The following is a 25,240-nucleotide window of genomic DNA, read 5'->3' on the forward strand; positions in this document are numbered from 1 at the left end:
ACAACCAACACCAAAGAAATACAAACAATTATAAGAACATATTATGAACAACTCTATGCCAGCAAATTAGATAACCTGGAAGAAATGGATGCATTCCTAGAGATGTATCAACTACCAAAACTGAACCAGGAAGAAACAGAAAACCTGAACAGACCTATAACCACTAAGGAAATTGAAGCAATCATCAAAAATCTCCCAACAAACAAGAGCCCAGGGCCAGATGGCTTCCCAGGGGTATTCTACCACACATTTCAAGAAGAATTAATACCTATTCTTCTGAAACTGTTCCAAAAAATAGAAATGGAAGGAAAACTTCCAAACTCGTTTTAGGAGGCCATCATTACCTTGATCCCAAAACCAGACAAAGACCCCTTCAAAAAGGAGAATTACAGACCAATATCCCTGATGAACATGGATGCAAAAATTCTCACCAAAATACTAGCCAATAGGATCCAACAGTACATTAAAAGGATTATTCACCACAACCAAGTGGGATTTATCCCTGGGCTGCAAGGTTGGTTCAACATCCGCAAACTGATCAACGTGACACAACACATTAACAAAAGAAAGAACAAGAATCATATGATCCTCTCAATAGCTGCAGAAAAAGCATTTGACAAAGTACAGCATCCTCTCTTGATCAAAACTCTTCAAAGTATAGGGATAGAGGGTACATAACTCAATATCATAAAAGCCATCTATGAAAAACCTACAGCGAATATCATTCTCAATGGAGAAAAACAGAGCTTTCCCCCTAAGGTCAGGAATGAGGCAGGGATTCACCACTGCTATTCAACATAGTATTAGAAGTAGTATAGAGTTAGAAGTCTCATGGGTGGGGTGGGAGGGATGGGGTGACTGGGTGATGGACACTGGGGAGGGTATGTGCCCTGGTAAGCACTGTAAATTGTGTAAGACTATTGAATCTCAGATCTGTACCTCTGAAACAAATAATGCAATATATGTTAAGAAAAAAAAAAAAAAGAAGAAGAAGAAGGTAGCAGGAGGGGAAGAATGAAGGGGGGGAAATCGGAGGGGTAGACAAACCATGAGAGACAATGGACTCTGAGAAAACAAACTGAGGGTTCTGGAGGGAAGAGAGGTGGGAGGATGGGTTAGCCTGGTGATGGGTATTGAAGAGGGCACGTTCTGCATGGAGCACTAGGTGTTATGCACAAACAATGAATCATGGAACACTACATCTAAAACTAATGATGTAATATATGGGGATTAACATAAGAATAAAAAAAAAATTAAAAAAAATAAAAAAATACCAATCATCTTCCAAAAAAAGAAAAAAAGAAATCAGTGGCATTCCTATACACCAACAAGACAGAAGAAAGAGAAATTAAGGAGTCGATCCCATTTACAACTGCACCCCAAACCATAAGGTATCTAGGAATAAATCTAACCAAAGAGGCAAAGGATCTGTACTCAGAAAACTATAAAATACTCATGAAAGAAACTGAGGAAGACACAAAGAAATGGAAAAACACTCCATGCTCATGGATTGAAAGAACAAATATTGTGAAGATGTCAATGCTACCTAGAGCAATCTACGCATTCAAAGCAATCCCCATCAAAATACCATCCACTTTTTTCAAAGAAATGGAACAAATAATCCTAAAATTTGTATGGAACCAGAAAAGACCCCGAATAGCCAGAGGAATGTTGAAAAAGAAAAGCAAAGCTGGCCGCATCACAATTCCAGACTTCCAGCTCTATTACAAAGCTGTAATCCTCAAGACAGTATGGTACTGACACAAAAACTGACACACAGATCAATGGAACAGAATAGAGAGCCCAGAAATGGACCCTCAACTCTATGGTCAACTAATCTTTGACAAAGCAGGAAAGAATGTCCAATGGAAAAAAGACAATCTCTTCAACAAATGGTGTTGGGAAAATTGGACAGCCACATGCAGAAGAATGAAACTGGACCATTTCCTTACACCACACACAAAAATAGTCTCAAAATGGTTGAAAGACCTAAATGTGAGACAGGAGTCCATCAAAATCCTAAAGGAGAACACAGGCAACAACCTCTTCGACCTCAGCCGCAGCAACTTCTTCCTAGAAATGTCACCAAAGGCAAGGGAAGCAAGGGCAAAAAGGAACTATTGGAACTTCATCAAGATAAAAAGCTTTTGCACAGCAAAAGAAACAGTCAACAAAACCAAAAGACAACCGACAGAATGGGAGAAGATATTTGCAAATGACATATCAGATAAAGGGCTAGTATCCAAATCTATAAAGAACTTATCAAACTCAACACCCAAAGAACAAAAAATCCAATCAAGAAATGGGCAGAAGACATGAACAGACATTTTTCCAAAGAAGACATCAAAATGGCCTACAGACACATGAATAGGTGCTCCACATTGCTCGGCATCAGGGAAATCCAAATCAAAATCTCAATGAGATACCACCTCACACCAGTCAGAATGGCTAAAATTAACAAGTCAGGAAACGACAGATGTTGACGAGGATGCGGAGCAAGGGGAACCCTCCTACACTGTTGGTGGGAATGCAAGCTGGTGCAGCCACTCTGGAAAACAGTATGGAGGTTCCTCAAAAAGTTGAAAATAGAGCTACCATACAATCCAGCAATTGCACTACTGGGTATTTACCCCAAAGATACAAAAGTAGGGATCCAAAGGGGTACGTGCACCCCTATGTTTATAGTAGCAATGTCCACAATAGCCAAACTGTGGAAAGAGCCAAGATGTCCATGGACAGATGAATGGATAAAGAAGATGTGGTATATATATATACAATGGAATATTATGCAGCCATCAAAAGGAATGAGATCTTGCCATTTGCAACGACGTGAATGGAACTGCAGGGTGTTATGCTAAGCGAAATAAGTCAATCAGAGAAAGACATGAATCATATGACTTCACTGATATGAGGAATTCTTAATCTCAGGAAACAAACTGAGGGTTGCTGGAGTGGGCGTGGAGGTGGGAAAGATGGGGTGGCTGGGTGATAGACACTGGGGAGGGTATGTGCTATGGTGAGCACTGTGAATTATTCAAGACTGTTGAATCACAGATCTGTACCTTGTAACAAATAATGCAATATATGTTAAGGAAAAAAAAAAAGAAGAAGATAGCAGGAGGGGAAGAATGAAGGGGGGAATTCAGAGGGGGAGACAAACCATAAGAGACGATGGACTCTGAAAAACAAACTGAGGGTTCTAGAGGGGAGGGGGGTGGGAGGATGGGTTAGCCTGGTGATGGGTATTAAAGAGGGCATGTTCTGCATGGAGCACTGGGTGTTATGCACAAACAATGAATCATGGAATACTACATCAAAAAGTAATGATGTAATGTACGGTGATTAACATAACAATAAAAAATTAAAAAAAAAATACTGAGAGCTGAAAACAAGAAAATCTTAGACTCCACAACAGAAAAACCACTCCTCATTTTCAAGAGACCTCAATAAAATTAACTGACTTTTCTTCAGAAATAATGGATGCCAGAGACAGTGAGAAAACAATTCAAAGTGCTCAAACAAACAAACAAAAACACCTGCCAACACAGAACCATATATACGGTAAAGCTATCATTTAAAACTAAAGGTGATGAGTGACATCAGGAAAATAAGAGAGTATGCAGCTCCAAGCATTCTTGCCCTGGCAGAAATATCAAAAAGAAAGCAGAAACTCTCAGAACCAATGTTAGAAAAACTATTGAATGCATTCAAAGGTTTACAATGACCAAGCAAATGCTGAGCTAAAAAATAAAAGCAAGTTAAAAATGGGACAAAACATTTATGGAGTTTTCACTTGCCCTTCCCCACACTGTCTCCAGCAAGCTAACCATTTCAAAGACTGTGAATCTTAAAGCAGTGATATTCTTAGAATGGCAGTAGTCCATGTTCCCAGCTGGAGATCCTGGTTCCTGGTTTGGGAGGAAGCAGAACAGACTTTACAGTACATTAATATGTGTGTCTATTCTAATTTATCTGAGGGCTACCTGAAGGAATCATGCAAAGTGAATATGTCTATTTGACCTAACTGGGAACAAAGACTGGATAAATGGCTCAAAAACTAACAAACCACAGATGTGTGGGACAAAAGATTATTGGTTGAGATAACAACAGAATGCCTCAGACATGGGAGCAAAAGCCTTGGAAGATTCTTGGGGACATTAGGACATTCAAAAATACCTATTGATTTGGGAGTGTTTAGAAACACACAGAGGCTCAGAGAAAGATGCATGCTCAAAAAAGAGAAAAGAAGACCCGACGTTTTACCCTCGGCTGAGCTCTGAGCTCATTGCAAATATGGATAAGTATTGAAGGAGTGTCCTAGCACAGAGTCAATACAAAGACTGGGAGAGGGATTTGTTTTGTTTCTGTGGATGTGTGTATTTCTTTTTTTTTTGCTTCTTTGTGTTTTGTTTGTTTATTTTGGCTCCTGCCATTCAAGGATAACTGTGTGGCAATGTGAGGTGAACAAAAGCTAAAGGATAGAAACCTCAGTGACCTTATACAAGTGACCCTACACTCTTACAAATGTAGATTGGAAGATTATCTAAACAGACTACCACAGCCTTCAATAATTAAAAAAGCAGCAAGGCTTCAGGAAGGGGTAGAATCTGACTTCCAGAGTTACCACATACTCATATACCCAACTTTCAACAACAACAAAATATCACAAGGCCTACAAAAACAAAACAAAACAAAAACAAGCAAACAAACAAAAACCAGGAACGTATGGCCTAACCAAAGTAACATACAAATTAGCAGAAACCATTCCTGAGGAATCCCAGATATCAGATTTATAAGACAAACACTTTAAAAAACTATCCTAAATATCCTTATAGTGCTGAAGAAAAACATGAAAAAAGTCTACAGGAAACCAGGGAAACAATGTATAAACCAAAAGAATATCAATTAAAGAGAAAGAAATTAGTAAAAGGAATCAAACAAATTCTGGAGCTAAAAAAGTACAATAACAAAAATGGATGATTTTCCAAGCATCCAACAACAGAGGCAGAGTAGGAAGAAGAATCAGCAAGCTAGAAGAAAAACAGGTAAAATTATTGAAACTGAACACCAAAAATAACATGAAGAAAAGTGAATAGATCCTATTTGAAAACTGTGGGACACCATTAACTAGACCAACATAACATTATGGGAGTCCCAGAAAGAGGAGAGACAGAAGAGGAAGCAGAAATAACATTTGAAAAAATAACGGCCATGAGAGTCCCAATTTTGATGGAAGACATGCACCTACAAATCCAAAGGACTCAACAAACTCCCAAGAATGATCAACAGAAAGAGACCTACAAATTATTATCAACCTTTTGAAATATAGCCCTGTAAAAATAATCTTGAAAGTAAGAGTGACTTGTCACATAGAAGAGATCCTTAATGAGATTAATAACTTATTTCTCATCAGAAACCATGGAGGCTAGAAAGCAGTGGGATAACATATTTAAAGTGCTGAAAGTAAAGAAGTATCAACATACCCAGCAAAACTGTCCTTCAAAATTTAGACAGAATTAAGAGATTCAGTGGTAAACAAAAGGAACACACAGTGTTTATTAATAGGGGAGGCTGAGGGTGTTCATTAAAAGATCTGCCCTACAGGAAATGCTAATGGGAGTCCTTCAGATTAAACTGAAAGGAAGTAAGATTGTAACTCAAAGCCATATGAAGAAGTAAAGACCCCAGTAAAGATAAATCCATAAGCCAGCATTATTATGTAATATTTGGTGTGTTACTCTACTTTCTATTTACCACATTTCAAAGACAAACATACAAAATTATACATCTATGTTACAGGGCACACAATTTATAATGATGTAATTTGTGACAACAATAATGTAAAGTGGAGGGGAAGAGCACTATAGATGAGTTTTAGTATTGCAATTGTATAAGATGGCATTAATTCAAATTATATTACTTTAAGTTCATGATGATAAATGTAAACCCATGGTAACCACAAAGAAAATATATCAATAGAATATATACACAAAAAAATGAGAGGGTAATCAAAATGTGCCACTATAACAAATCAACTAAATACAAAGGAAGACAGTAACTGAGGAAATGAGGGAGAAAAATACCTATCAGACATACAGCGAATAAATAATAAAATGTCAGAAGTTAGTCCTTCCTAACTAGGAATTACTTTATATATACATGGATTTAACTCTCTAATCAAAAGGAAGATATTGACAGAATGGATAAAGAAAACATTATACTGGGGCGCCTGGGTGGCTCAGTCAGTTAAGTGGCTGCCTTCGGCTCAGGTCATGATCCCAGAGTTCTGGAATTGAGCTCCACGTCAGGGTCCCTGCTCAGCGGGAGCCTGCTTCTCCCTCTCCCCCTGCCTGCCTCTCTGCCTATTCGTGCTCTCTATCTGTCAAATAAATAAATAAATAAATCTTTAAAAAAATAAACTTTAAAAAATAGAATAAAAAAAGAAAACATTATACATGTCGATTAAAACACTCACTTTAAATAAATCAGTCAGAAAAAGATAAACAACATATAATTTCACTTATATGTGGAACTGAAGAAACAAACAAATGAACAAAGAAAAAAGACACAAAAAAACCCCCAGATACTTAAATACAGAGAACAAACTGATAGTTACCAAACTGAGGTGGGGAGGGATGGGTGAAATAGATGAAGGGCATTAAGGGTAGACTTATCATTATGAGCATTATGTACACAATTACTAAATCACTATATTGTACCTCTCAAACTAGTATAACACTGTATGTTAATTATACTGGAGTTAAAATTTTTTTGAAAAAAGACTCACTTTAGATCCAAAGACAGAAATAGACTGAAAATCAAAGAATGGGAAAAGATAACTATGGAAATAATAAACAAAGAGAGCTGGAATAGATATAATAATATTGGACAAAATCCAAATTTGACTTCAAGTCAAAAACTGTTACAAAAAGCAAAAGGAGGACTTACATATTGATTGAAGAATCAATTTATCAAGAAGATATAACTATAAACCAAACAACAGAGCCCTTAAATATATAAAGTAAACAATTACAGAACTGAAAGGAGAAATAATTCTCTACAGTAATAGTTGGAAAATTCAATACTCTACTTTAAATAATGAATAGAACATTTAGACAGAAGGTCAACAAGGATGAAGAGGGCTTAAACCACACTATAAACTAAGTAGCCCTAACAGATGTATATGGAAGACACTACTCCAAAAGCGCAGAATATACATTTTTCTCAAGTACACATGGAACATCCTCCATATTTGACCATATGTTAGGCCATAAAACAATTCTTAATCAATTTAAAAACATTATACTTATACAAAGTATCTTTTCCAACCATAGTGAATTACAGCTAAAACTCAATAACAAGAAAAATTTTTTAAAAATTAATATGTGGAAATTAAATAATATACTCATAAACAACCAATAGGTCAAAGAAGAAATCACAAGAGAGTCAGAAAATATTCAGAAATGAATGAAAGCAAAACATAAATACTAATACTTACAGGATGCAGCAAAGGCAGTCCCCAGAGGGCTATAAATGCCAACATTAAAGAAGAAAACATATCTCAAATTAATAATCTAATTTTACACCTTGAAGAAACAGAAAACAAATATCAAAGTGAAACCAAACAGAAAAGAAGAAATAATAAAGATTAGTGTGGAAATTTTTTAAAAAGGGAACAGCAAAACAATAAAGAATCAGTTAAAGCAAAAGCTGACTCTTTGAAAATAGCAACAAAATGAACAAACCTTTAGTTAGAATAACAAAGAAAAAGAGAAAGAATGTAAATAACTAAAATCAAAATCAAAGTGAAGACACTACTATACAGAAATAAAAAGGATTATTAGAGAATACTGTAAGCAATTTTTTTTTTTAAGATTTTTATTTATTTATTTGAGACAGAGAGAATGAGAGACAGAGAGCATGAGAGGGAGAAGGGTCAGAGGGAGAAGCAGACTCCCTGCCGAGCAGGGAGCCCGATGCGGGACTCGATCCAGGGACTCCAGGATCATGACCTGAGCCGAAGGCAGTCGCTTAACCAACTGAGCCACCCAGGCGCCCCTACTGTAAGCAATTTGATACCAATAAACTAGATGACCAAGATGAAACTGACAAATTCTAAGAAACACACAAATCACCTAAACTAATTCAAGAACAAATAGAAATCTCAACAGACCTATAATAACTGAAGAGGTTTAATCAGTTATCAAAACTACCCAACATAAAAAATTCAGATTGCTTCACTAGTGAATTCTACCAACATTTTATTTTATTTTTTTATTTATTTGAGAGAAAGAGAGAGAGAGCATCGAGGCGCAGAGGGTGAGGGAGAGAAGCAGGCTCCCTGCTGAATGCACAACCCAACACAGGGCTCAGTCTCACAACCCTGAGGATCAAGACCCAAGCCAAAATCAAGAGTCGGATGCTTAACCGACTAAGCTGCCCAGACACCCCTCTACCAAACATTTTAAAAGAATGAATACCAATTCTTCTTGAACTCTTCCAAAAAATATGAGAGGAGGAAACATTTTCTAATTCATTCAACAAGCCAGGTTTATCTTGGTACCAAAGTCAGATAAAGATAAAAATATCCCAGCAACATAAAGTTGATTTAACATCCAAATTCAAGTAAAATAACATACCATACCCATAGAATAAAACACAAAAACCGCATGATCATTTCAATAGATGTAAAAAAAAGCATTTGCCAAAATCCAAAATCCAAAACCCCTTCATGATAAAAACAACAACACTCAAAAACTAGGAATAGAGGGCAACTTCCTCAATCTGATAAAGTGTATCAACAAAACCTCAGAACAAATATCATACTTAAGGGTGAAAGAGCAGATCCTTTTCCCATGAGATCAGAAACAAGACACAGATGTCTACTCTTTTTTTCTATTCAACTATATACTAGAGATTCTAGCCAGGGTAATGGGCAATAAAATGAAATAAAAGGCATCTAGATTGGAAAAGAAGAAGTAATATTATCTCTATTTGTAGATGACATGACCTTACATATAGAAAATCCTAAAGAATCAACCTTATTGAACAAGGCTGCAGGCTATAAGACCACTATATAAAAGTTAATTATATACCTACACATTAGAAATGAAAAAACAATTCCACTTAGAATAGAGTAAAAATTAAATATTTAGGAATAGTATGTACCTGAGCACTGGGTGTTATACACAACTGATCAATTACTGAACACTACATCAGAAACTAATGATGTACTGTATGTTGGCTAACTGAATTTAAATTAAAAAAAAAAAAGAAATTAATTCCACTAAAAAAAAGGAAAAATACATCCCCAAAGAAGTGCAAATACTTCTGGAAAGCAGTGCATCATGATACTCTGAAAACCACAAAACATTACCGAAAGAAATTAAAGTAGACCTAAGAAAATGAAACAACCCATGTTGATGGCGTAGAAGTTATAATATTGCTAAGATAGTGATATTTGCCAAATTGATCTTCTGATTCAATGCAATCTCGATCAAAATAAACCCAACTTGCTTTTTTTGTAAGAAATGGAAAAGATGATTCTAAAACTCATATGGAAATGCAAGAGATCCAAAATAGCCTATTTTGAAAAAAAAAGAATAAAAAATCTGGATGATACACATATCCCAATTTCAAAATCTATTACAAATCTACAATAATCAACAGTGTGGCACAGACATGAGGATAAATACATAAATCAAATGGACAGAAGAGAGGTCCAGAATAGACCCTTATATTTATAGTCCATTGATATTCAATAAACATGCCAAGGCAGTAGCAGTGAGGGGGATGGGGTGGGGAAGAATAGTCTGTTTCAACAAATGGTGTTTGAACAACTGAATAACACGTGCAAAAGAATGAAGTTGGATTCCCGTCAAACACTGTATTAAAAAGTTAACTCAAAATGGATCAAAGAATTAAGTAAAAGATATAAAACTATAAAACTCTTAGAAGAACTCTTCTAGAAGAAAACATAGGTGTCCATCTTCTTGATCTTTGATTAGGCAATGGTTTCTCAGATATGACACCAAAAGCATGGGTAACAAAAGAAAGATAAATTATCAAAATTTAGAAAAATAAATTATCAAAATTTAGAAAGATAAATTATCAAAATTTAAAACTTTTATGCTTCAAAAGCACCATTAATAAAGTAAAAACAACTCCAAGAATTGAAGAAAATAGTTTCAAATTATATAGCTGAAAAGAGACTTGTATCCAGAAGTATATGTAAAGGGAATGAAATAATGCATTTCTTAAAAAATAGACAAATAGCCAATAGCATATGAAAAGATGCTCAACATCATCAGCCATCAGGGAAATGCAAATCAAAACCAGAATGAGACACCACTTCACATCCACAAAAACAAATCAAAAAGGCAGACAATAACAAGTGTTGATGAGAACAAAATGAAATCAGAACCCCCACACACTGCTGTTTACAATGTAAAGTGGTACAGCTGCTTTTCAAAACAGTCTGACAGTTCCTCAAGAGCTTAAAAACAGTTCACCATGTGACACAGTAATCTCAATCCTTGGCATGTACCTAAAAGAAATAAAAATATATGTATGTATACACGACATCTTGTACACAAATGGTCGTAGCAACATCACTGAAGACACAAATGTCCATCCACTGGAGATAAATAAATAAAATGTAGGATAGCTATGTAATGGAATATTATTCAACAATGAAAAGGAACGTGGTACTGATACATGCTACAACATGGATAAACACTGAAAACATTATTCTAAGTAGAAGAAGTCAGTCACAAAAGACCATATACTATGATTTTATTTATATGAAATGTTTAGAATAGACAAATCTATAGAAAAAGAAAGCAGATTACTGGTTATCAAGGGATGCAGGGTGAAAGGGTAAATACAGAGTGATTGCTAAAGGTTACAGGGTTTCTTTCTCAAATAATGAAAATGTTCTAAAAGTAACTGTGGTAATAACTGTACAACTCTGCATAAACTAAAAACTAGTGCACTTGGATTGTGAATTTTAAATGGATTAAATGTGAATTTATGCCAATTAATATTTTAGAAAGGACAGAAAGATGCAAAGTTTTCTTAATAATGTAGAAAAATCAAGAAAATGTACACATTTTTAGAATTAGTAAGATAATTAGAAAAAATTATTGAAAAGAAAGCTAAGATAAGTCAGTATCAATCCTGCCTTCCAGAAATAATTAAAATATTATTTACCATTACACAATCTTTTTTACAATAATATCAGTAGCTAGGAATAAATCTAATAACCAGTGGACAATGCCATTTTAAGAAAATTACAAAATCTTATTCCACATACATGAACAGTAGGGTCACAATTCTCCCAAGATTAATTCATAAACTAAGTGTGGTTCCAATCTACTTTCTAACAGAATTTTTCAGTAAAACTAATAAAATCATTCCTTTTCTTTTTTTTTTATTTTAAAGATTTTATTTATTTATTTGACAGAGAGAGACACAGCGAGAGAGAGGGAACACAAGCAGGGGGAGTGGGAGAGGGAGAAGCAGGCTTCCCGCTGAGCAGGGAGCCCGATGCGGGGCTCGATCCCAGGACACTGGGATCATGACCTGAGCTGAAGGCAGACACTTATCAGCTGAGCCACCCAGGCGCCCAATCATTCCTTTTCTTTAAGATTTATTTATTTGAGAGACAGAGAGAGACAGAGAGAATGTGCATGCATGTGAGGAGAGGGAGAGAGAGAATCTCCAGCAGACTCCTTGCTGAGCGCAGAGCACCTTGCGGGACTCAATCTCACACCCAGAGATCACAACCTGAGCCAAAATCAAGAACTCAACCAACTGAGCCACCCAGGTGCCCCAGTAACAAAATAGTTCTTAAATATTATAAGATAATGAAGAAGCACATATAGGGCTCATGACTTACAAAAATAAGAATAAAGAAGCAGATTTCCCTACCAAATAATGGGTCAAATTACAAAACTACAATACCTAAAACCATGAAAATAATAAGATGTCCAGAAACAAACCTATACACACATGAACACTTTGAGCTGTGAGAGAGATTGCATCAGAGATCAATAAACTATTGAATAAATGGTGTGAAACAACATACCCTAAAATAAATTCTAAGTAGATTACAGACTTTGGAATAGGGAAAACTTTAGCATATAAGATTCCTAATGCAAAAACACTAGAGAATAATAAAATGTACTCTTTCTAGATCCACAAACTTTTCAAAATCCAATTCACCTTACTTGAGATTCATGGAACAGAAAGTACTTGTAATATATATAACAAAGTATTACTACCCAGAATAAATAAAAAATGTCTACAAATTAATAAGACATACTCCCCAATTAAAAAAAAGTCATAGAACTAAAAATCACAGCAAATCACATAATGAACTATTTAAGTGGCAAACAGTCATCAATGATATGAAAAGTTTCATCCAATACTCATGTACCTATGAATTAACATAAGGAAGTACCATTCACCCTTATCACACTACCAAACTGCTTAAAGGTTGCAGGGAAGCAGAAACTGACATAAAAGCTCAGAAAACAAATGCACCAGAATTCAATTCTCCCAATGGCTCAGTTGTTCCCTGATGATACACTAAAAGATTTAATGTATTTCCTTAAATATGTGAAATGAACTGATTCACACACTCAGAAATACATATCCCTTCACCTCTGAAATGATCATTCACACATACACACATATCCATACTTAGTACATTTTAGTAGCTATATATATACATGTGTGTATTTATATATTCTCTTTATGTGTGCATACAGAGAGGCACTATCATATTTACTAGCATGAAAATTTGTTTCTGGCCTTTTCAACAAAATCTGTGGTAAAAAAGAAACCTGAAATTCAATGGAAAAAAAAATTTAGCAAAAACATTCTCAAGACAAAGAGAAAGCCACCAAAAAAGTATTATTTTGAAAAATACTGATGGACATAGTACAAAAATCGATTGTACCTTTTATTTTCTACGAAAATAAAATCTGACTATGAATGAGGCCCTCTCACTCCAAAGAAAAGCACCATCTTCAAAACACATATGAGTATTTTTCAATTGCTTTGTGCTTTTTTCACATTTTATTTTTTAAAAGACCTGGAAAATACATTCTTAAAACTCTATTGTAATGAATTCTAGCTATATTTATAAATTTAAGCTCTAACTGAAAAAAGTCAAACCTCATGATTCTAAATATGTTTTTTCAAAACATGTTTCATTTCAAAATGCTATAGCCTTTATTTTTTAATGATTACATTTTAGATAACTATTTGAAGTCAGTTTCCTGCTTTGCAACATCAATTTTTAAAAAGCTGTGGGTCGTTAAGTGAAGGAATATAAATTAATGCTGGTCCCCACTGGTGGATTTGAATATATAACTTGTTATTTAAAGAAAATCACATGTAATAAACTTCCTATAAGAAGTTAGATCCGAAATAACGGCATTATTCTCATTCTCTACACTCTCACTGCATACCTTTATTTTTGCATCAATGCTGTGTTTTTCTTTTCTCCAATGTGCTTCTTGCTTCCTCAGTTTCTCCAGGTCATTTAGCAGGTCAGCGCAGTGGGTACTTAATTTCTCATTTTCCTCCTCCAGATTTTTTATAACCAGTCTGTTTTGCTCTTCCTTATTCTGTACACACTCCTTAGTGTCCTGTAGAACAGTACCACAAGGGCCGATAAACAAAACAAAACAAAAAAAAGGTGAGAACTAATCAGCAAATATAAACTGTACAGTTTTACCCTCACAGCAGCTTCTTCTATATTTGATGGCCAAGGTCACCTGTATACTTTTATTGGCCTCTTTTCATGCAGGTGGATGGGTCATATTTTTTCACTGGATGACAGCTTTGATGAGTACACATTTGCAAAGAGCCCATTAATTGATCAAGCTGCCTTTGATGCTGTCCCCAGCTATTTTTGAGACCCACACAGACATATCCTCCCAGACCTGGGTTTTATCAATTAATAATGCCAGTCCCATCAGAATCTAATTACAAGAAGCCACATATTCACACTCCTACTTTCTTAGCTCCATTTCCATCATTAACTATTTATCGGAAAGTTATAAAGCTTGGAGTCTTATCTTTAAAGCATCTTTCTCAGTTTTTGCATGTGAGAAAACTGTGTGGTACAGCAGGGCCTAAGGCAATTTTTCCTCCAAGCTTGTCACTTTCTGTGCCACAGAGGCTGACAAAGCTTAAAGTAGGACTTCAAAGCAACAGTGCTGTAAAACTATGTACAAGCCAACACACCTTAACTTTTTTTTTTTTTAAAGAAGGGCTTTTTTTTTTTTTTAAAGATTTTATTTCTTTATTTGACAGAGAGAGACACAGCAAGAGAGGGGACACAAGCAGGGGGACTGGGAGAGGGAGAAGCAGGCTTCCCGCTGAGCAGGGAGCCCGATGCGGGGCTCGATCCCAGGACCCTGGGATCATGACCTGAGCCGAAGGCAGACGCTTAACAACTGAGCCACCTAGGCGTCCCGCACACCTTAACTTCTTGACTTTTATCTTTAAATTTCTTCTGCAAGTCGCCGAATTCTTTCCTTAAGAAAGCATTTTCTTCATCAACTGCAATCTTCCGTTTTACAAGGTCATTTATTTCTATTTGTAGTCCTGTTTCTCTCTATGGAAAAAAAAAAAAACACTATTATTGGTAAGCTGGTATTTCTAAGAAAAAATTATTTTATTTAAAAAGTTCCACATTTTGATTGATAATATTAGGATTAACTAGCTTTCATAATAATGTCTATTATCACAATTCTCATTTCTGGTGACACACCCATCAATTTTCAAATAAATAGTGCAAGTATGGTATCTGTTTATTAGTTTAAGATGAAGAACACATTAAAAACTGGATGCCAAATATTAAGCCACATTCAGAAAGCAAACTTTTGGGATTTAGGTGCATAACAGAAGAAAAACAGAATTTTATAAAATATTCCAATCAAAGAAAATGTGTAGGTAGCTAAGATAAGAATTACCCTCTTCTTTGAGTATCATGTGGAAGAAAACATTTTTTAGAGAAAAAATTATAGTTTTGTGAAGGCATACATAATTTTCAAGACTGGAAAATGGCAAGTTTGTTTTGGTACCAAAGATATCTTGCTGTGTAGAAAACATATTCAGGATATTAAAACTGCCATAGTTTGTTTTTGTTTTTTTTTTTTTGACAGAGAGAGAGAGACAGCGAGAGAGGGAACACAAGCAGGGGGAGAGGGAGAAGCAGGCTTACCGCCCAGCAGGCAGCCCAATGCGGGGCTCGAACCCAGGGCCCTGGGATCATGACCTGAGCTGAAGGCAGATGCTTAACAACTGAGCCACCCAGGCAGCCCCAAAATTGCCATAGTTTTTAACTGAATGTTTTTTTCACCTGCCAGAGATACCTAAACAATATCTAATTACAGGACATGTCCATGACTCAATTCTTAGTTTCCCTCTTATCCCTATAGCTCTTGTCTCAGAAAATTTACCCCTTCTTGGCTTCTGGTCTCATCTCTGTCTGAGAGTCTTACTAATCCTAATTCAGCCCTGACCCTCTCCCAATCACCAATGCCACATCTCCAACTTTCAAAATAATACCTCCACTTGGATTATCTGCTGGAACTTGAAACTAACATGCCAAAACTGAAATCCATATCCTGATACTATCTCTTTCTAAACTTCTTCAACTTTTGTCAACCCAACTTTTGTTCATTTTTTCAACTGATATTTATTAAGCATCCATTACATGCTTACAAGCTTTTTGAAAGCCTCCAGGTCATTCTTAACAGCATCCTTCCCCAAAGCCCTATCTTCCTATCAACCAAGAAGACACATCAAGTTATAACATATTGTTCTGTTATTAAGTAGGATGCTCAATAGAAAACCCTGACCTTCATTCCATCTCTGAGCTATCAGTGATGTTCATTTGATTCTTAAATATCAATTTATTTTGTACTCCCATACTTACCCCTTATTAAACATGCTGCAAATGACTTGAGGAGGAGCTTCAAGAATAGGATGCAAAACAGGGTGAGTTTCAGGAATAAAGTGAGAGTATCTACTATATTCTAATTTTTTAAGCTATAATGTTAATTGTTGATTTTACTTGACTTCTAATTAAAAATATTTTAGGAGCACCCAGGTGGCTCAGTTGGTTAAGGGTCCCACTCTTGATTTCAGCTCAGGTCATGATCTCAGGGTGGTGAGATCAAGCCCCACATCAATGCTGGGTGTAGAGTCTGCTTAAGATTCTCTCTCTCCCAGATATTTGCAAATGACATATCAGATAAAGGGCTAGTATCCAAAATCTATAAAGAACTTCTTAAACTCAACACCCAAAGAACAAAGAATCCAATCAAGAAATGGGCTGAAGACATGAACAGACATTTTTCCAAAGAAGATATCCAAATGGCCAACAGACACATGAAAAAGTGCTCAACATCACTCAGCATCAGTGAAATCCAAATCAAAACCTCAATGAGATACCACCTCACACCAGTCAGAATGGCTAAAATTAACAAGTCAGGAAAAGACAGATGTTGGTGAGGATGCGGAGTAAGGGGAACCCTCCTACACTGTTGGTAGGAATGCAAGCTGGTGCAGCCACTCTGGAAAAAAGTATGGAGGTTCCTCAAAAAGTTGAAAATAGAGCTACCATACAATCCAGCAATTGCACTACTGGGTATTTACCCCAAGGATACAAATGTAGTGATCCAAAGGGGTACATGCACCCCAATGTTTATAGCAGCAATGTCCACAATAGCCAAACTATGGAAAGAGCCAAGATGTCCATCAACAGATGATTGGATAAAGAAGATGTGGTATGTATACACAATGGAATATTATGCAGCCATCAAAAAACCCCCAAAATCTTGCTATTTGCAACAATGTGGATGGAACTAGAGGGTATTATGCTAAGCGAAGTAAGTCAATCAGAGAAAGACAGGTATCATATGATCTCACTGATATGAGGAGTTCTTAATCTCAGGAAACAAACTGAGGGTTGCTGGAGTGGTGAGAGGTGGGAGGGATGGGGTGGTTGGGTGATAGACATTGGGGAGGGTATGTGCTATGGTGAGCGCTGTGAATTGTGTAAGACTGTTGAATCACAGACCTGTACCTCTGAAACAAATAATACATTATATGTTAAAAAAAAAAAAAAGAAAAAGAAGATAGTAGGAAGGGAAAAATGAAGGGGGGAGTCAGAGGGGGAGACAAATCATGAGAGACTATGAGAAACAAACTGAGGGTTCTAGAGGGGAGGGGGGTGGGGGAATGCATTAGCCTGGTGATGGGTATTAAAGAGGGCATGTATTGAATGGAGCACTGGATGTTATATGCAAACAATGAATCATGGAACACTACATCAAAAACTAATGATGTAATATATAGTGATTAACATAATAAAATAAAATAAAATAAAATTCTCTCTCTCCCTCTCCCTCTGCACCACCCCCCACGCTGCTGCTCGCATGCACATGTTCTCTCTCTTAAAAAAATTAAATACTGAACACATACAAAAATACTATGTGAGAAATATGTAAGGTACAAAGAACTATTCTGTTTTGTATCCACAACCACTTAATTAAGAAACACAACTTTACCATTATCTTTAAGTCCTCTGTAGGTCCCCTGATCCTTACAAACTTCCATGTCCTTTAAGGCAAGGACTACCCTACAACTTTGGTTCTTAGCCTTCTCTTGTCTATGTCTTCAAACTACAAAGAAATAGTTTGAAGACATACATATCCGTATTTGACATATTGTACTGTTTAGCTTATTTTTTAACTTTCAATAAATTAAATCATACTACACATATTCTGTAGCTTGCTATTTTTTGCCCAACATATGTTCCCAAATTCATCCATATTGATAGGCAATTCAATTACCTTGGTGTATAGTATTATTCTATTATATAAATATACTATAATATATTTATCTATCTCTTGTCAGTGTATATTTCAGCTGCTTCCCATTTTGGGAAAAGGGGTATACAAACAATGCTGCTATAAACACACTTAAACATGTCTCTTGATGCAGATGAGCAAGAATTTCTCCCAAGCAGTATTTTTCAAACTACAGACTGTAATCTAGTAATGGGTCATTAAATCAATTTAGTCATCACAATCAGCATTTTTAAAAAGTGGAATAGAATACAATAGAAAATATCAAATATAAGCATAAATTCTTAGCAAAAAAGTATACCATAATAAAATTACGAAAGAAGCAAATACATTAAGTATCTCCTAAATGTTTAGTGTTTAATTTTTGATTTATATTTTATTTAAATATTATTCAATTCATATTTGGTACATGCTTTGTTATATTTTTTACCTTTATCATACATAGTTAGGACAATTATTATTATATGAAATTTTTATTTCATGTGTGGGTATACTAGGGTCATTAGGTAGAATATATTTTATTCAGTGTGGGGGTCATATTAATAAAAGTTTGAAAAATATTGCTTAAGATCATATTTGGAGGTAAAGTCACTAAGTCATAGGCTATAAGCACTTCAAGGGTTCTCACAGCTCCACATCTGCACCAACACTTGACTCTCAGGCTTGGTAATTTTTTACAAATCTAGTAAGTATAAATGCTTCTTCCTCAATATAGTTTTAATTTTTATTTCCTATTTTAATTATTAGGGCATAACAAACTGTGCCTGACATCAATCAAATGCTTAAGAATAGATGCATAAGTGTGGCCCATCCACAATTCACAGCCCATTTTTCCATTCTCATCTAAGTGTTACCCTCCTTCAAGATTCAATCTCTCCCTTCCTCCACGAAGGTTTCTCCAAACTGTCATAGTAATTTCTACCCGTTTTAGATTTCTGTCTTGCCCATATTATTCATTGGACACATTATGTACTACCTATCTATGTATTCATAATGCTTTCCAAACCAGATTAGCAAATGTTTATGAATGAGATTGACATAGAATGATAACTTCAATTATATGAACACTAAGATTGTTTACAGACTATCTACAGACCTCTCTTTTGAAAGGACAACTGACAAAACTTGAGAATCCTCATCTATTCTGGAAATTATTTAGATCCTAGGAAGGAAAGAACACTGAGCCAAATGATCAAAGTTTTAGAAGGGATTGCCCATTCATGTCAGCTAAACTTAACAGAAATTGACAACTTAAACACCAATAGCAAGCCCTTTCATGAGAATTATTTAATAATTTGAATTTCGGCATTTGAGTGAATTTAGTAACCAACAAGGCCAAATATAGACTTAATTTTTAAATAAAAAAGCATAATACAAGCATAACCCAAATTATCAATATTCTTATAATTAGTTTGATAAATCTGATATTATGTTGAATAATCATTAAAGTAATAGATAAAGATGCACTACCAATAAAAGACAACCAACAATTTAAACCTTTAAAGATTAGAAAATTTTGCATAATGCAAAATATTTTCCTATTAAAGTATGCTCTTAGTGATCTACTTTAAATAATGAAAGTACAAGTATATACAGCTGTAGTTCATTTTAAAATTTAGCTTTATGAAACTTTTCAACAAACTTCTCTGGATAGAGTACATTCTTAATGGTCTGGCTTGAGTTAATATTAAAATAGCAAATAGAACTCAGAGGAACCATAAAGCATAAAGGGTGACAAGAGAAAGTATGTCTGGAACAAATAATTTATTATGGGTAAGACATGAAATGAATAATTCACATCACAGCCAAGAGAAGTCTATAGAGTAAGAAGAGAATGATAAAGAGTATGATGCAGGAAAAAAGGGGAAGGAGGGGCAGCGGCATAAGACCTAAAACTCTACTGAGCAATACTTGAGCATAGTTAATATATTATTTATATGACCTACTTTCAAATGGGCATGAAAGTTTTAGTAAAAAACAGAGAAGTTATGAAGCCACAACAATGGTAAATGGAGAAACAAAACAATAGTAAATAGAGAAAAGGGAAGGGGTAACAGATCTAATTGTAACTGAGAACCAAAACTTATTTCTGAGCTTCCTATAAGGTAAAAAAAAGGCGGTGGGGTGAGGCTATAACGTTAAACAGCAACCATTATCTAATTAAATACAATATACTAGTCAGTGAGCGGAGTCATGTTATCCAATGCAATACTAGAAGGGGAATTTATTACATGATTTATTTTATAATTACCAGTGACAAAGCTAAGGCACAGACTTACCAAAAGAAGTTATAGGCAATGTTTCATGCTATCATAAATAAAATGTTATAATATTAGTTTGCACTTCTCTGAAAGTTTTTTCTGCAATCAGCTGAAAAGTAGTGTGCATGACTGTGTGTATGTGTGTGTGTAACTTTCTAGAAATTTAATTAGATACATAAGTAAGATTTAAATAAGCTATAGGAATTGTCATTCTTAAGTGTTACTCTATTCCATAAGCTATAAGTCTTAAAAATTAAGAGCGACTTAATATTGCTCAGTGGAGCAACAAAAACACACTGGAGGGACTTCCAGGTTCCACTTAAGCATGTAAGGAACTTGGAAGTCATCTCTCCTGTTCACAAACACGAAAAAAAGCTCAACTAACAGAAACCAACAACTCTTCTTAAAGCTATCAAAAAACTGGGGTCATAGAGCAAACTGTTGTTCCCCAAACTAGAGAAACAGACAGGTAGATACAGACAGTAGCACTTTACCAGAGCAAAAAACTCCATGGGAACCACTACCAGTGTAAGAAAATCTAATCTGTAATTAACAGATTGCTGGAAGATCAAGGGGGCAAGTTTTGAGAGTTAAAAAGTCCAAAAAAGCCCAATCTTAGGGAAGTTTTGCCAGAGGCTAACCAACCTGGCAGAAGGGAAAAAAACTAACTCCAACACCCTCTAGCCTTCCTATTATCCAAGGGGGGAAAAACTGAGAAGTACTTATGAAGGTCACAGTGTAGGGACACAAGCTCTCTAAAAGACTGAGACCTAATTATGTGACTATAGAATACTTCCCCTCCCCCTGACACCTCACCACATCAGTAGGGCTTCTGTATAACAACCAGGGAACACAATAGAAAGAATTGTGCGTCTCAGACGATATTTAAGAAACTTTTAGAGAAACCCAAATGAAAAAGAACAAAACAAAGTTTAGCCTCTGACACGTACAGTTATAGCCAACAGTAAACAGAGCCTAAGCCCTAGCCAGATAAACATAAAACCTCACACTAAAACCTATTCACCTCAGAACTTTCTACCCATTTAGTCAATTTTAAGTGTCAACTTGGCTATGCCACAGTACCCATGGTATCCAGTTTTTGATTGTTTTTGATGAAACACCAGTCTAGATGTTACTGTGAACATATTTTTCAGATGTGATTAACATTTGAATCAGTGGACTCTGAGTAAAGAAGATTACCTCTCCATAACGTGGCTGGGCCTCATCCAGTCAACTGAAGACTGTAAGAGAAAGGGCGATAGTCCTCTGAGGAAGAAGAAATTGTGCCTCCAGACTGCCTTCTGATTGAGTTGCAACATTAACTCTTCCTTGGGTCTCCAGCCAGTCTCAGACTTGTCAGCCCACAACTGCATGAGCCAGCCAATGCCTTAAAATCAATTTCCCTCTCAGATAGATAGATACAGATAGATATATAGACATATGTATTCACATCTATTACTTCTGCTTCTCTGAAGAACCCTGACTAATAGATTTTGGCCCCATTTTGGACTTCAGTCTTAAAATTGCAAGGACATGGATATCATCAACAACCTGAATGAGCTTAGAAGCAGATTCTTCCTAAATCAAGCTTCCAGATGAGAGCACAACCCAACTGAAACCTTGATTAAAACCATATGAGATGCCAGCTATGTCCAGACTCCTAACCCACAGCAACTTAATAACTGTATTGTTTTAATACACTAGCTTATGATAATTTGTTATACAGCAACAGAAAACCCAATATAATGTAATCTATTTTCCCACAGAATTTACACTAAAAATAATGGAGAAGGTGGTTATGGAACATAAGCATTATAAATCTTGATGGTACAAAAAATACAACCAAAAAATGCTAAGAATAAGAAATTAAGTCCTCCAATTACTCTCTATAAGTTCACTTTAAAATGCAGGAAAAACAAAGGCTGAATAAATCAAAATACACTAATTTTCTTATCTTTTTACAGGACACAGTTGAGAGAGATTATATACATTTTTTAGAATATGTTAGAAACAAGAAGTAGACTGTTTAATATATAAAGTAATAACTTAATCACTAAGAGAAATGATGTAGACTCTAAACGTCCCAAACTACCAACATGAAAATGCATGCATACCCAAACACACAAACACACACAAATGAAACAAATATAAAAAGCTAAGAAAGCATTAAAAACAGAAAGCATAAGGTCAGAGAACGGAGATAAAAAAAAGTATGTTATATCAAGAAATATAGATGGGATAAACTTATCTTTAAAAAAGTAAAGATGTATAGATTGAGTCAAAACTCACTTCCAGGGAAGATGGTGGATAAGCAGGATCCTAAACTTATCTCATCCCACAAACACAACTAGGTAACACCCACATCAGAGTAAATCACCCAGAAAATGACCCGAAGATTGGCAGAACAGACTCGCCACAGCTAAACATAGAGAAGAGGCTACAATGAAGAGGGAAGGAAGGGCGGAGACACGGTTGAGAGCTAAAGGGACCAACGGGACTGTATGTGGGAGGGAGGGACACTGCAGTGGTAGAGAGGGCCAAGGTGCCCCAGGCACAGGGAATCTGCACAGGAAAGACAATCCCTGTAACATTTGGCTTTGAAAACCAGAGGGGCATAATTTTGTAAGTTCTTACAATCAGTGGGGCTTAACACCTGGAACTTTGAAAGTCAGCCAGCTTGGCTCTGGGAGAGCCTGGAGAGCAAGAGGAAACTGAGTCCCCACCCTTAAAGAGACAGCACTGCAAAGAACCCTGCAGAGATGTAGCGTAGAAGCAGCAATTTGAAAAATGCCTCAGGTATACAGGAAGATTTCCTAAGTGGGTACCATTTCCCTCTTTATCCTCCAGCCTAGAGATAGAAACCTGCAAGAATCAGCACAGACCCAACACTCCACCTAGCTGGCTATCAGCATACCTCTCCTTCCTCCCAGACCCCCATCCTTATACTTCTGTGGATCTACACCCTCCAACCTTGGCAGGAGTTTTGGGTGGCTGTAGGTCCCCTCCCCCAGCAGAGAGGTTTGGACCTTGCCAGCACTGTGTGCCCTGCTCCCACATTCTCCTATGATCCCATCCACTACCCTGTAGCAGTTTTCTAAAGCAGCTCCAGGTCCCCTCCCACAGCAGACCTGTGCAAACCTTGCTAACACTGTGCTCCCCACCCCCTCATTCTCCTGCAGACCCGACCCCTCCAATACACCCTTAGAGCCCATCAAAAGCAGTGCAACAAGCCTGGCAGTGTGCAAGCAGACTGAACAGAGGCCGGGACCACTCCAAAGTGACTGCTGCTCCAAGGAGAGTGCAAGATAACCACACCAGTCAGCTGGGGACCCAGCAGTGGGTTGGGGCAGATATCTGGTCTGCCTGCAGGCTCTGCCCAGCAACGATAGCTTCTCAGGGGACAGTATAGGGAAAGCACCCTGCAGTTAGTTCAGTGCTACTACATCTCTGGCAAATGCCTGGTCTGACTCAACTCAAGCCCAAGGCGGCCCCAGACTGGCCTACTAACAACAGAGGGACCAAACCCTGCCAACAACAGCAAAGAGAACCACTGCAAACAACTGTACTGAAAGGCAAAAGCAGTTCAGCCACAACAGTAGGGCACATGCAATACACATAGGAGACCCCCCTCAAGAGCCAGGTTCTCATGAACAGGGGGCATTGCACAACAGAGCACTACAGGACCTCTTCTTCATAAGGTCACTACTTTCAAGAGCAGGAGACATAGCTGACTTTCCTACCACATAGAAACAGACACCGAGAGTTACACAAAGTGAGGAAACAGGGAAATACGTCCCAGAAGAAAGAACAGGACAAAATCACAGCAGGAGAGCTAAATGAAATGGAGAGAAATATGACTGATAGAGAATTTAAAGTAAAGTTCATAAAGATACTCACTGGACTTGAGAAAAGAGTGGAGGACCTCAGTGAGATCCTTAGGAAAGAGAGAGAAAACATGTAAGAAAGAACCAAACAGAGATGAAGAACTCAAACTGAAATTAAGGGGTGCCTAAGTGGCTCAGTCAGTTAAATGTCCAACTCTTGATTTCGGCTCAGGTCATGATCGCAGGGTCATGAGATCAAGCGCCACATCAGGCTCTGTGCTCAGCGGGGAGTCTGCTTAGGATTCTATTCTCCCTCTCCCTCTGCCCTTCCCCCACCACTGGCATGCTCTCTCTAGACAAGAAGATGAACAAATCAGAGACCTGGAGGAAAGAGTAATGGAGAGCAATGAAGCTGAATGGGAAAGAGCAAAAAAATAATAATACAAGATGAAAATAGATATAGGGATTTCAACGACTCTATCAAGGAGAACACATTCCCATTATAGGAATCCCAGAAGAAGAGAGAAAAAAGGGGAGACAAAATGTATTTGAAGAAATAATAGCTGAAAAATCCCCAAATCTGGGGAAGGAAAGAGAAATCGAAATCCCCAAGGCACAGAGAGCACCCAACAAAATCTACCCAAGGAGGTCCCCACCACAACACATAATAATTAAAATGGCAAAAAGCAGTGATAAGGAGAGAATTTTAAGAGCAGCAAGAGAAAAGAAAGAGATACATACAAGGGAAACCCCGTAAGGCTACTGGCTGATTTTAGCAGAAACTATTCAGGTCAGAAGAGAGTGGCATGATATATTCAAAGTGCTGAAAGAAAAAACCTGCAGCCAAGAATACTCTTATCCAGAAAGGCTATCATTCAAAAAGAGAGATAAAGAGTTTCCCAGACAAAGAAAGTTAAAAGAATTCATCACCACTAAACCAGCCTACAAGAAATGTTAAAGGGACTCTTTGAATGGAAAGAAAAGACCATTAGTAGGAGTAAGAAAAGCAGGAAACACAAAAGCAATAAAAATTAGTATATCTGTAAAATTCAGTCAAGGAATTCACAAAATAAAAGGATGTAAAGTAAAACACCATATACCTAAAAGATGCAGGGGAGAGAAGAAAAGAATGGGTTCAAACGTAAGTGACAATCAATGTAATATAAAACTGCTATATGCATAAGATATTATACACAAACCTAGATGGTAACCAAATCAAACACCATAACGGATGTGAAAAAAATAAAGAGAAAGAAATCCA

The 25,240-nt window shown here is 36.5% G+C and overlaps 1 long non-coding RNA gene across 1 annotated transcript; it reads right to left on the reverse strand.

The window, feature by feature from the left end:
* Positions 1 to 3,890: 3,890 nt before the first annotated feature.
* On the reverse strand, positions 3,891 to 14,665 carry LOC117999013. Its single transcript, XR_004676182.1, has 3 exons — positions 14,498 to 14,665; positions 13,479 to 13,658; positions 3,891 to 3,908 (listed from the first exon to the last, which is right to left on the reverse strand). It is a non-coding gene; the product is annotated as an uncharacterized LOC117999013 (long non-coding RNA).
* Positions 14,666 to 25,240: the final 10,575 nt, after the last annotated feature.

Source organism: Mirounga leonina, unplaced genomic scaffold, assembly GCF_011800145.1.
Source record: "Mirounga leonina isolate KUSES-001 unplaced genomic scaffold, KU_Mleo_1.0 Mir_114290, whole genome shotgun sequence".
NCBI lineage: Eukaryota > Metazoa > Chordata > Mammalia > Carnivora > Phocidae > Mirounga > Mirounga leonina.